Source organism: Falco peregrinus, chromosome 2 (assembly GCF_023634155.1).
Source record: "Falco peregrinus isolate bFalPer1 chromosome 2, bFalPer1.pri, whole genome shotgun sequence".
Classification (NCBI taxonomy): Eukaryota; Metazoa; Chordata; class Aves; order Falconiformes; family Falconidae; genus Falco; species Falco peregrinus.
Window position 1 is genome coordinate 36,630,701 of NC_073722.1, and position 12,213 is coordinate 36,642,913.

The following is a 12,213-nucleotide window of genomic DNA, read 5'->3' on the forward strand; positions in this document are numbered from 1 at the left end:
TGTCTTTACAAACAAGATGAGAAAAAGAAAAAACACTCGTTCATTATTTCTTCCCTGTGGAGAAACTTGCCTCCCTAGCTTTGCAAAAACAAAACCCACCAAATAAGCACAAAACTAAATAAAGAGAGCCTGACAAATACCCCCTCTCTCCAACCACATACACAAAACCAGAACAACCAGTGGGACTTAAAAAAGGATACAAATGACTGGCTACGTAATTTCACAGATATTTCAGAGCTGGTGTTTTTTAATTGTTCACTAGGTTTCTGAGTTTACACAGGCCATGTCTAGATCAAAACCTCTACAAACACTAAGAACAGCTGGAGCATTTATTTTGATTTAGCAGAAAAGGAACTGTACTATAATCACATTAAGATGTATTGTAGCAACAGCTACCCCTCAATAAAAATAAAAACAAATCCTAAGTTTCATTTGGACCTTTCCTGCTGTACAAAAAGAAGGGAGTTTTATCTTGACATCATAACACAAACCTTCTGGGAGATAGTAGGAAGCTGAGTGGTGAAAGCTCTGCTTTCTCCAGCAGCAACAATGTATGTGGTACTCTGCCATCAGCTGGGACAGACTCATGCCCGCAGAAAGAGGGGAAAAGGAAAATCAGGACTAGTATTTTTCACTTTTCTGGAGACCTTTCCATGGCATAAATGACAAGAAAGCAGTTAAAACCCAAATGATATGACTTTTAAAACAAATAAGCTTTCATCATTAAGAGAGGGATGCACCTCATGACATTTGGTTCATCAGAATAAAACAGAGCTTAGATACCCAAATGGCAGCCACAGAAGCAAACAAACAAAAATAAATAGGAATCATATGAGGAAACCTGGTGTGCAGTCACAAGTTGATGATAAAAATGAAAAATACCCTTATTTGTCATTTGGAAACCACACACCACAGGATCCTGGAAGGTGGGTGTACAGAATAAGGGAAACATTTCATTTGCCCTCATAAAAAACACTGAAATATTTACAATAAGGAATTTTCAGTTATTCAGTAGCTAGGTACACAGGCTCTTCTGCATTTTTTGGCACTTGGAGATAGTATTTTTCTTAGTTATTGATAAGAGTACACTTGCAATATAGCCTTTGTTCTGTTAATAATAACCGAATTTCTAGACATGTCATATGAAAAAGGCTGCACTCCTGAGATTATTTACTAATGTGAGAATAAAACTGTCAGATTGAGGTCAATAAAATTTTTAAAGAGTATTCACACTTCATATCCAGTGATTTCATGAGACATGGTGTGCAGCAGTCACTAATGCTTAGACAATCAATACAGAATTGTGAGACCGGTATTTTTCTTTTATGGATGTCTTTGTAATCAGTTCTCTGGCATTCTACCCAGTGCTCTGCACAGTGCTTTAGAGGAAAGGCTCTTTAGAGAGTGATTAAAAGGCAAATACACCTACTTGCTCATATTTAAGTAACTCGGAAAAATTGTTCTTGTGGAGAATTGCCAGATTGCACGGGGGAAAAACATTTAAAGCAGAGCATCTCATCTTTGGTGTTCACAATAATGAATAGAGGGACTGGTTTTGGCTGGAATAGAGTTAATTTTCTTCATAGGAGCTGATGTGGGGCTACATTTTGGATTTGTGCTGGAACCAGTGCTGGTAACACAGGGATGTTTCAGTAGCTGCAGAGCAGCGCTGGCACAGAGCCGAGGCCTCTTCTGCCTCTCACCCACCCAGCAGCGAGCAGGCTGGGGGGGGGATGGACACAGCCGGGACAGCTGGGGGAAGAAGGAAGGAGGTACATTCAGGGTGATGGTGTTTGCCCTCCCACGTAACCATTACAACATGAAGAAGCCCTGCTTTACTGGGGATGGCTGAACACCTGCCTGCCACCCATGAGAAGTGGTGAATGAATTCATTGTTTTGTTTTGCTGGTGCGCGCAGCTTTTACTTTACCCGTTAAACTGTTTTTCTCTCATCCCACAAATTTCCTTACTTGTACTCTTCTGATTCTCTCTCCCATCCTACTGGGGAGAGAGTGAGCAAGTGGCGGGGTGGTGCTTAGTTACTGGCTGGTATTAAACCATGACACCAGCTCACTACTTTTGAAAAAGTTGTGCAATGTTATCCTTTCAATTTGGCAAACTTACGCAAAAAATTTAGCTCAGCTTAAATACAGCTTGAAGACTGTGTATGTTGTGGTTTACAAAGTGTTTACAAGATTCTTCAATTTAATGTTTGTAGAGTATACAGATGGCACTGTATTTTAGAGGTTACTTGTTCCTAAATCACTTTCTAAAGTATATGTAAGACATTTATGAATACACACACTTACGCTTTCTTTTAACTCCAAGCTGGGATTTGTTAATACAGCACAGCATCACATAGGAGTCTTGTTCCTTTCTCTATCTTGTCTGCCCGATGAGATCATACCCAAGAGGAAAGTAGATTTTGTTACTATGTAGGGACATAGAGTTGCTATAATGAATCTGCTTCACCTTGTGCAACCTGTTTTGCAATAAAAAACTAATGCTAGTGATAAAAAGACAGTGTCATCCACAATTTGGAAACCAGAATACCACAAGGTCTTAGGGAAAAGAAAAAACAGCAATTTGGATCCTTGAAGATTACAGTCTTTGTCAAATGCATAGCATTTCACCAGGAATAACAACAAATGTAAAGCTTGATTTTCTTTTTCAAATAGAGTAGTTCCACAATAATAACTCAAGGAATCTCCTGAGCAGAGAAAGACACGTTATAGCCTAAGATGTGTGGAACAACATAGCTTTTATATGCAAGAATTAAAAAAATTAAGTTAGAGGAACTGAAGTAATTTTTACATATTTCTATACCAGGTATTACTCCTTTTATAAGCACTTTCTATTAATGAACAGTACATTAAACTATTTCAACATCCCACATTAAAATACCAACAGTCTCCGACTGTCAAAGCTAGGGCAACTTAATACGTAGGTCTGACACTTAGTCAGACTAGTGCTAAGAGAACAGCAATCCAATATCGTGTCACTAGCTGGTAAATAATCCCACCACCATTTCTACAGCATTCCTGGAAGCAGTCTGGGAATATGTAAGGTATAGTAGTTAAGCACAGAATCATGTGCACACCTGCACCCATGCATCTGTGCACAAAAAACCTGCCCAGGTCAGCAGCCACTTCTGTCACCTTTGACTACTGGGAAGTTGAACAGTAATCAGTAACTAATCAGTAACAGGGTGCTCCTTAATTCATGGGTATTAAGAGTAAATGAGTTTGTTTCATCAAAATGCTTGATTTTCAATTCCTAAATGGAAAAAAAGATACTTTTTGTGTGTGTGTGTGAGGGGTGGTTCTGAATTACAACAGCTCTTGATACTGGTATCACTCTTCAAATTGGTAATAGTGCAGCATGCTTTGTATTTGATTTGTAATCATAGGTTAACAGCATAGAGACACATGGGGATTGGGGGGGAGGAGAAAAGCAAGCACTAACCATTCATAAAATACGAAGTACCACTTTATGTTTTAAAGAATACAACTTACACATGCACAAAAATCAGCCAGTTACATGAACAAGAAACTTGCTTCCAAAACAATTATAAATGAAACCTCAATCATTTACAGACACTCCATAAAAAAAGAAATTTTGATTTTAAAATTATTAAATTAAATTCCACCTCAGTGTCAAGAATATTTTTAGTAACTACAGCAAATAGATCTGATTATATTAAGAACATCTTGTTTAAGAAGCTCAAGGTATGTTACAGTTTCAGAACATAAGGGCTTCTAATATCTATGATAAAGGGCTTTTAATATCTATGATAATTTTTATGTTCCAGTGGACACTTCAAAATCTATTCACAGATGTAACACATTGATTTGTTGCTATAGGTAAACAATTGTTTAAAAGGTACTCCTTCAAAAACACAAAGAAAATTTCCCACAGTGAATATACATAAATCATGTCAGTACACATGTTTATAATATACAGTATTTTTTCCACACAAGCCTTTCTTCTCAGGATTTTGACATTTGCTTGGTTAATGATTTGTAGATAAAGGAAAAAAGCCAGCTGCTGGAAGAGAAACATTGAGAGGATATATATTTGCATATGCAGTTACAAAAGAACAAAAAGGTACTTAGCCTAAGGTGTTCTGCACAACTTCTATTCTGATACAGTCCATTTTGATAACAGTTCTACATCCATCTGTTTTATTAGCACTAAACATGGCATGTTCATTTATATGAAACAGTCTGGTGGAGATGCCTGAGACCAAAAAAAACCCAACAAAGCCTCTAAATCACTGTGGGCCACATCCTCAGCTATTTTGCGTCAACGATGCAAAAATATTTCTACAGAAGAGGTTGAATTTACAGCTGTTCTTTGTTCAAATTCTCACTGACTACAAAGGAAGTTCACTGCATGGAGAAATCACAGTGAAAATGATGGAAATTTCTGACCTACTTAGGTAGAAGTTTTGAGATACAACAAAAGAACAGGCAGAGGAAGAGAGTATAATTTCTTTCAGCTTGTCAAAATGGTTTCATTAAATTTTTGGTTATTCAAATCAATGAAAAAAAGTTTGGGAGTGTTAAGGTAAAAGGTGATACCCGTTTCTTCCCTGCTTTTCTCAGAATAGTGCTTGCAATCACTGTAACAATATTATTGTATTTTTCACAGTAGTATGTATCATTTCCATCACATTTACAATTACATACACATAAAAACACACAAAGAATCACATTCAAAAGAAGACACAAGTTGCAAAGTATATATTATCTACTGCATATTGTAGGAGTTTGTTTCTTTTCTTTTACTTCATTGCTTTTGTGGAAAAAAATGTGCTCAGAAAGCTTTTTGTTTGAAAAATATGACTGAAATTTTGACCTACCCAAGTGTCACTGAAAGTTGGAGGAGGGGGAAAAAAGAAAGAAAATTAATTAGTTTTTACTTTCTTAGGAAAGATTTCAGTCAACTCAAGCTTTGATTCTACAAATACTAGAGACTGAAGTGGTAGGAAATTGTAAATGGGAAAAGAAAAAAGGAAGCAAGACAGACAAATCCATAGCACTGTTTAATGCAGTGCTTCTACATTTGGGAGGAGGGGAACACACTAACAAGAACAACCAACAACAAAAAACTGCACTTACATTATAACATTAGCTTTTACCAGAATTACAGGCTTGGTTCTGTGAAAATATCATTGCAGTGCTTTCTCTGGTCAGTTAGAGGTACAAAAATTAAGGGGGAATTAATATTACAGGTATACAAAATATATATATAAACTGCACGTGTTCTAAAATACAACTTCCATTCTCAGTGAAAAAGCTATGGAAATGTCTCATGATTCCTTCCTGTAACATACGTGTTCTTTCAAACATTAGAAATAATACCATGACTTAGCTAACCAACAGGGAACAAACTAAAATTGAGGCTAATATTGAAAATAACAATCATATTCAAAATACAATCATATAATATATTCAGTTGTGCCATATATTTATTTAGCATTCTGTTTTCCCTTTGAAATGACATAGTAATCATCCATATTGTTGACATCTGTCATGGAAGTACTCTGAAGATAAGGGGAGAGATATTTTGGTCCCTTATCACTGGTATGGATCACAACATCTTACACTACAAATCTGTGTGACATTTTATAATGAGCTTTTCTGGCCTCCCTGGGGAGCCAATAGTCTTTAAATGTGCAATAATCACACTATTGCACATTATATAGCCTATACCGCTCATCTTTTTCCATACATACTATTGCGTCTACAGTTACAGTGGGATGGGGACTATAGAGCTATGGAATCATATACTTCACCAATACTTAAGTATTACTGTAATAAACATGATTATTTAAAAATATCTATGCTTTATTACACAGACTTCAGAAACATTAAATCATATTCCACATATTACCTCTATCTCATATTACTAAAATATTCCTTCAATCTTAGTCCTTTCTAATATTCATTTACTCCAGCCTTCCATGAGTATTAACTCAAATAGTGCAAAAAAATTCTCCACGACCATTCTGCCTCCAAAGCAATTCCCTTTCTTTGAAGGGCTTCACTACATGAGACCTTCATACAAACAGGATATCCCATCTACCAGCTGTTTCCCATCCAGGACAGATCTTACCTTTGCAAGGTTATAGCTCTCTATTGACCATGAACCTTCCTAGGGCTCTCTCTACCTGCTACTAGTTATTGTGGGGTTGCCACACAGAGAAATGCAAATCCTCTTGTAAAAGCTCCAATTACATAAGCCTTAGCTGGAGACTCTTTATGAATGCTGTCACCAGCTGAAAGCACAGAGCATGCATCTTTTTGTGAAATAAACTCACTAAAACAACAAGAATGACAAAAGACATGAATTTCAAATTCTGTATTTTTGTTTCTGGGTTTTTTTTAACTCTAAGCTTAGCTAGTGACTTTGATGAGAAAGATCAGATTTTACATGCAAGCTGCTGAAGAAAAAGACTTGTTCTTATTTGATTATTTGTATGGATTTCATCTGCATTATGATAGGTCTCGTGGAAGCAAAAGCAACTGGAAGATCGAGATGAAAACACCAAATGTCTAGATTGTAACTGTTCATTCTGTTCAGAAAAACACTTATGTAAATCTTACAAAGACTAGAAAACTCCATCTTCAGAGCAACCAACAGCATCTATTTAATGGTAATAGCAGCTGCTGATTCATAGTGATTGTCTTTCTGCAGCAGATTGGTTTGCAAACAAGTATTCAATAGCAAAATAAAAGCATATGACTGATTTTTCAATGCTATTCACTGTGGATGTATTAATATTCCTTTAATGTTAGGCATACTATGAAACAAAGACAATATATTATAATAGTAGAAAAGATAACTGGAGATTAAGAAAGTACATTATCATTTACTTTCCAATTATACTTAATCATCCAACCATAATAACAAAGCTTAAATTTTACACCTTGCTGTATCATTAGTATTGAAGTATAAGGAAAACAAGACATAAGTTTGAAGAACTTCAGTCCAAAGGGAAATTAAGCAATTTCTAAGCCATACAATATTTTAGGCCTATGTTTTAAAACAATTCAAAATTATTTATATTATCTATCTTTCCTTCCTTGATGTCAATTCATTACATCTCTTTGGTTACTAACCATGCTATAGTTTTTGTACTCTTGTCCTTCTCTGCTCTTACAGCAAAGATTACACAGATACAGGGCATAAAACTCCCTTGTATTTCCGAGGAACAGAATATTTACTGGGAATTTTCAGGAAAAAGCCCCCACATGCCTTTGGAAGGTAAGGCATGTTTTCCTGCTAATCTTCTATGAACCGACAATTAATCTCCTTGTAGTATCCACTACACATATACCTAGAATTACACATTATTGCTTGTACGAAATACAGTAACTCATTTTTATAAGCACTTTATTTTCTCACTTTAGCAGAGAAACATTCTGTAAGATGAAGTGAGGAATAAAATGGTTTTCTAATTTTATTACTACTCTTTAATATTCTTTAAAATAACTAAATATTATGAAAGCCTTTCATTCATGGGAATCACTGGGACAGATTCTGGTACACTTTGTCCCAGTTGATACATGATAGCAAAAGACATTTCTTTAATTTCAGTGGTCTGAATGCAGATTAAGGCAATATTTACAGAAAGCATAGGAAACAAAAGGGTTCCTTCCTTCTACCTGCATTCAGTCAAGACACATCTGTTGCTATCCATTACCACATAAAAAGAAATTAAGTACTAGCATAGGACTGATTTCTGCTTGGCTGTTCTGTAAGGATACAAGAGCAGAAGCAGGGGAATATTCCATTTTTCCATTGTTCCCTTTGCACCTCTCATGTGACATGAGAGTTCACCATCACTTCTCTTTCAAAGGCTATTCAATATTCTCATTTCCACTAACGGAGCCTGTGGAAAAGGACTCAGATAAACTACTGAAATAGAGACACACACAGATTCTAGGGTGGGGGAAGATACTGCTTGGAGTTTTGTTCTACAAGAGTATGGAGAGGGGAAAAAGCATAAATTATAGTCTACCTCCTACCTAGTTAGCCCAATCGTAATTTAAAAAAATGTCATGAGTAAAATAATAAAAAAAAGGTTCCTATTGCAATTAAACACTGAATTCAAAAGGAGTTTGCAACTCCTATGGTGTTCTTTTACTCTACACTGCTCTATCCTACTTTATTCATCAAGGCTGAAAAGTCTTTTTCATTTGTCTAATGAGAGATGGTAGAATTCTACTCAACAGAACTTTTTTGAAGGTGCATTTTTTCCCCCTAAATAGTTTTCTCCTGGCACAAAAGTGAAAGACTGCAAACTCCTTTCAAAAGATCACTGGAAATTAAAATATAAAACAGAGTAACAATTCCTCTCCCCTTATTTTCAAGGGGAAATTCACAGGCATGACAACTTAAAATTAAGATGCTCCTTAAGCACATTATCACAAACTTTTCCACAAAAAACATACATAAAGGAATTATGAAAGTTATGTGTAGAGAGGCCAGATATCCCAAGTTTCCCTATTAAATGTGCTCTGTCTGTTTTGGACATGGTTTCTGTATTCTCTCAGTGTTGTCTATTTATTTACCAAAAAGAGTCACAGGAGACTAGATGAAAGCAGAATTTTCCCTATTTACTAGAAGTTTAGCATTGAGCTATTTAAAGAAAACTCAAAACTTCAGGATGAAAACCTCTGTTTCAAAAACTGCAGACACTAATGCATTTTTAAAGGATGAAATTCACTTTTAAAGGACACAACCACCAATTTGTACATGCTATGAATCTCATTTTATCCTGAGGACAAAAGCTCAGGTCCAGATAGTCTGAATCCTATTCATGTTACCGAGACCTTCAGTTCTAGAGGCTTAAAGGCACAGTCAATAAAGAAACAAAGATGAAGTGGGAACCTGGGTGGAATTTAGGCCATCTGGACTTACATGCAAAATCCCAGTTTTGCAAGCTGCTGTGAGCCACCTTAATGATTTTGAGAGCTCTGACTAAATGGAGCAAGCCCAAGGATAAGACTGTCTCAGCAACATCTGTAGAGAAGTGATCCACCACAGAAATGAAATTTTCTCTAATTAAGTAAGTTGCATTAATCTATGAAGAGAGAACACTTAACTGCATGGTAAAGTTGCTTTCAACACACTGCTTGCCTCTCTTCACCATCAATATCACTTAAAGATTACTCAATGATATAACCATACAATATCTAAAATAAGTCCAGCAATCTGTCAAACAATTTGCAGTTTTGAAGTGAATTATATTAATTTTTTTAAGTCTCATACACTTTTAAGGTCAGGGATTATACCACAATGTTTCATAGATCTTGTTTAAATTTATTTTTTACAATTTGAAATGACTGGAGTTGTATTGTACAATTAAAAAATCAAATAAACCCAACTAATTTACACCGTAATATTTTTTCTATGCTAAAATACACTTAAAGCAAAGGGATTTGTTCCAAGAATTTTTCATGACTAGGAAATTATATGAACCTAACTCATTCCATTTAAATTACTTATGAAAAAATAGAAATCTGTAGAAGTCTTTCCCGTTCCTCTTCCCCACTGCATTTGGTATGCCTTTGATATCAACAGCAGAGCTCTCATTTTCAGCCTAGTGCCTAAAGCAATTACTAACCTAGGAACAAAGACTTTTAACTCTAAACCCAAATGTAATTTTAGGGAAATAAATTCCATATTTAAGAAAGGAAATACTCTCAATAGATTTATTCCCATGTTTACGTTTAAGCAGAGTTACTGTCCAGCACCGACTTAATTGGTCAGGACATTAGTATAGTCTTGATGGAAATAATTCTTCAAATATTGGGCAAGGAAGGAGACCAAAGGAAAACAACTAAATTAACTGTATGACAGTGTAATGTATTAACACACAATTAATCAACAAGCCCAGACACTACACAAAGGCAAATCACAGATGCATATTCACACAGATGGGCAAGAGCACTCAGCAGTGGTTGGAAAAGGCTAGATCAGGCAGATAGGAGTTTGGCTGGTTCTTGGTAACTGTGGGGCTTCAGAAGACAGTTGACCTCAGCTGTGCTTCAAAAGGAAAAGCAATGAGGTACATCTCCTCTGAAGCTCCAAATCACTTTAACAGAACTGGGTCAGCATGATGTTCCACTGAACCCCCACAAGCACTTGGAAAGCTAGAAGGCAGGTCTTTAATTTCTCTTTGGCCCCTTCCAATCAGATGAAAGAAACTACCTGAAGTAATACTGAAATACCTAAAATTCTATTTTTTTTGTCACATAGTCTAGACATCTAACAGTGGAACTTCATCAAGCTTGGGAGTTCTGTTCAGCAAGTCATTATCCAAGTAAGGAAGAGATCCTGTTGAATTTTATGTCGTTTCATGTTTTCCATTTGTGAGTTAGAAAGACAGGTTTTAAAATTAAAAGAAAGAAGTACTTCTAACATCAGAAATGGCCACAATTTCTACCCTTTTCAGAATCAGAGTGATACAGTCGTTCAGCTCCAGGGAATACCATCTGAAGATACACAGCACAACCACAGATATGCCAAGTCAAGTACAAGCTGTTCCCATGCCCAATACCCCTCAGAGTTGACATGTAAATTTAAAAGACTGTATAATCAAAAGAACCTTCCAGTGACTGTCGACTTTGACCAGAACCTCATTTTTTTTAAGGATACACACTAGTACAGTGATGCTGATTAGAGTTATCAGATGACTAATGAAATCATGTCAGATGCACAATTTAAATAAAACTAACTAGAGAGCCTATAATCTTTATAAAAAGATTAACTATTTATGCATGAACATCAGAAATTCCTATCCAGATTTATCAGTTCCACAATCAGTCCCCACTGAACTTACTAATGGGGGGTGGGAGGGGAGGAGAGGGGAGCCCACTCGTTCTTTGCCCCTATCCAGATGTCAGAGGATAAAAAAAAGAAGCAAGACTGTCTGTGTCTCCTCTCCAGTTTTTTTTTGTTGTTTTTTTTTTTTTTGTTTGTTTGTTTTGTTTGTTTTTGGTTTTTTTTTTTACATCCCACCCCACAGGAAAATTATGGTTTGTTACCTTCTCCTCTTTCACTGTTATGCTGATGACACAAAGTTGTATCGCTCTCATGATTATTTCCTTTCCTATATATTCCTGGTTCTAGAAAATTCAGGTATCTGTGCCCATTTAGTCTTCACATATTACTACTTGGCATGGATTAAAAAGCCTCTGTGCATAAACTTTACAAAAGACTGGTTTGTTACCAGTTTGTTGTGCAATCTACCTGGAAATAAACTTATGCATAAGTTGAGAGACAGCGTGTGAAACATTTTACTCTTATAGAAAAAGTCTCTACTTAGAAACCTTCAGTGTCCTAGATTGCCAACTAATGCTTGAAGTCATAAAGCAACCCATTCAACTATACTTTGACATGAGCGAAGACTGAAAAAGCTCAGAATTTTGTTTTGAAAGGAAAGGTTTGCAACAAGTCATCTCAACTTTCCTTTGATATTCTACAAATACCAGTTCATTGCTGCAACAAAGAAGCATTTTGCTCACAACAAAAAATACGCAACAACTTAAAGGGTTTGAAGTCAGAACTGCAACATGCAGTCTGCTTTTTGTTCCCCTCAGAAATTTGTCCAGAGTAAAGAAAATAAAACCACACAGTATAAAAGCATAAGCACAGGACTGGCTGTGTGCTAATAGTGAGTCCAACATATCCATGATGACTTTACTGTGCAGTAAAATTGACAGCTGCATATTGAGTCCAGCATCATCACAACTCCTTTGACTTGCCAGGCTCAACCTGCAAACCCAGACCACACTGAATTAGCAACTGTGCCAACACACTCACAATAAGCCAGAAGCATAAGGCTCACTGTGCAAATGCTGCACCAATTAGAAATGAAAGAATCCTATGCCATATCAATAAAGACATGAAAGCAAGTGGGCACAGATGGGATTAAAGCTGATTCATACTTCAACAGAGCAGATTTCCACCCTGTTTGTTAAATAGTTCAAGGAGTTGAAGTTCCATCCCTGCTTGCTCCTCAGTTTTCATCTCAATTTAAAGTTCCTGAACAGTCTTGCATCAAGTACCAAACCAAATGTATTTGCTGGATCCACTGGCAATGGATCATTGGCAATATGCCCATGGAAGTCAGTAAGATTAAGTGAAGACTGTTTATCAGGACTCCCTATGTTTAAAAATATTCTTGAAAATATGAAC

At 36.1% G+C, this 12,213-nt stretch overlaps 1 protein-coding gene across 1 annotated transcript in view; it reads right to left on the bottom strand.

The window, feature by feature from the left end:
- Window positions 1-12,213, bottom strand: part of GALNTL6 (polypeptide N-acetylgalactosaminyltransferase like 6) — a 484,972-nt gene that overhangs the window by 416,326 nt on the left and 56,433 nt on the right. The window lies entirely within an intron of this gene.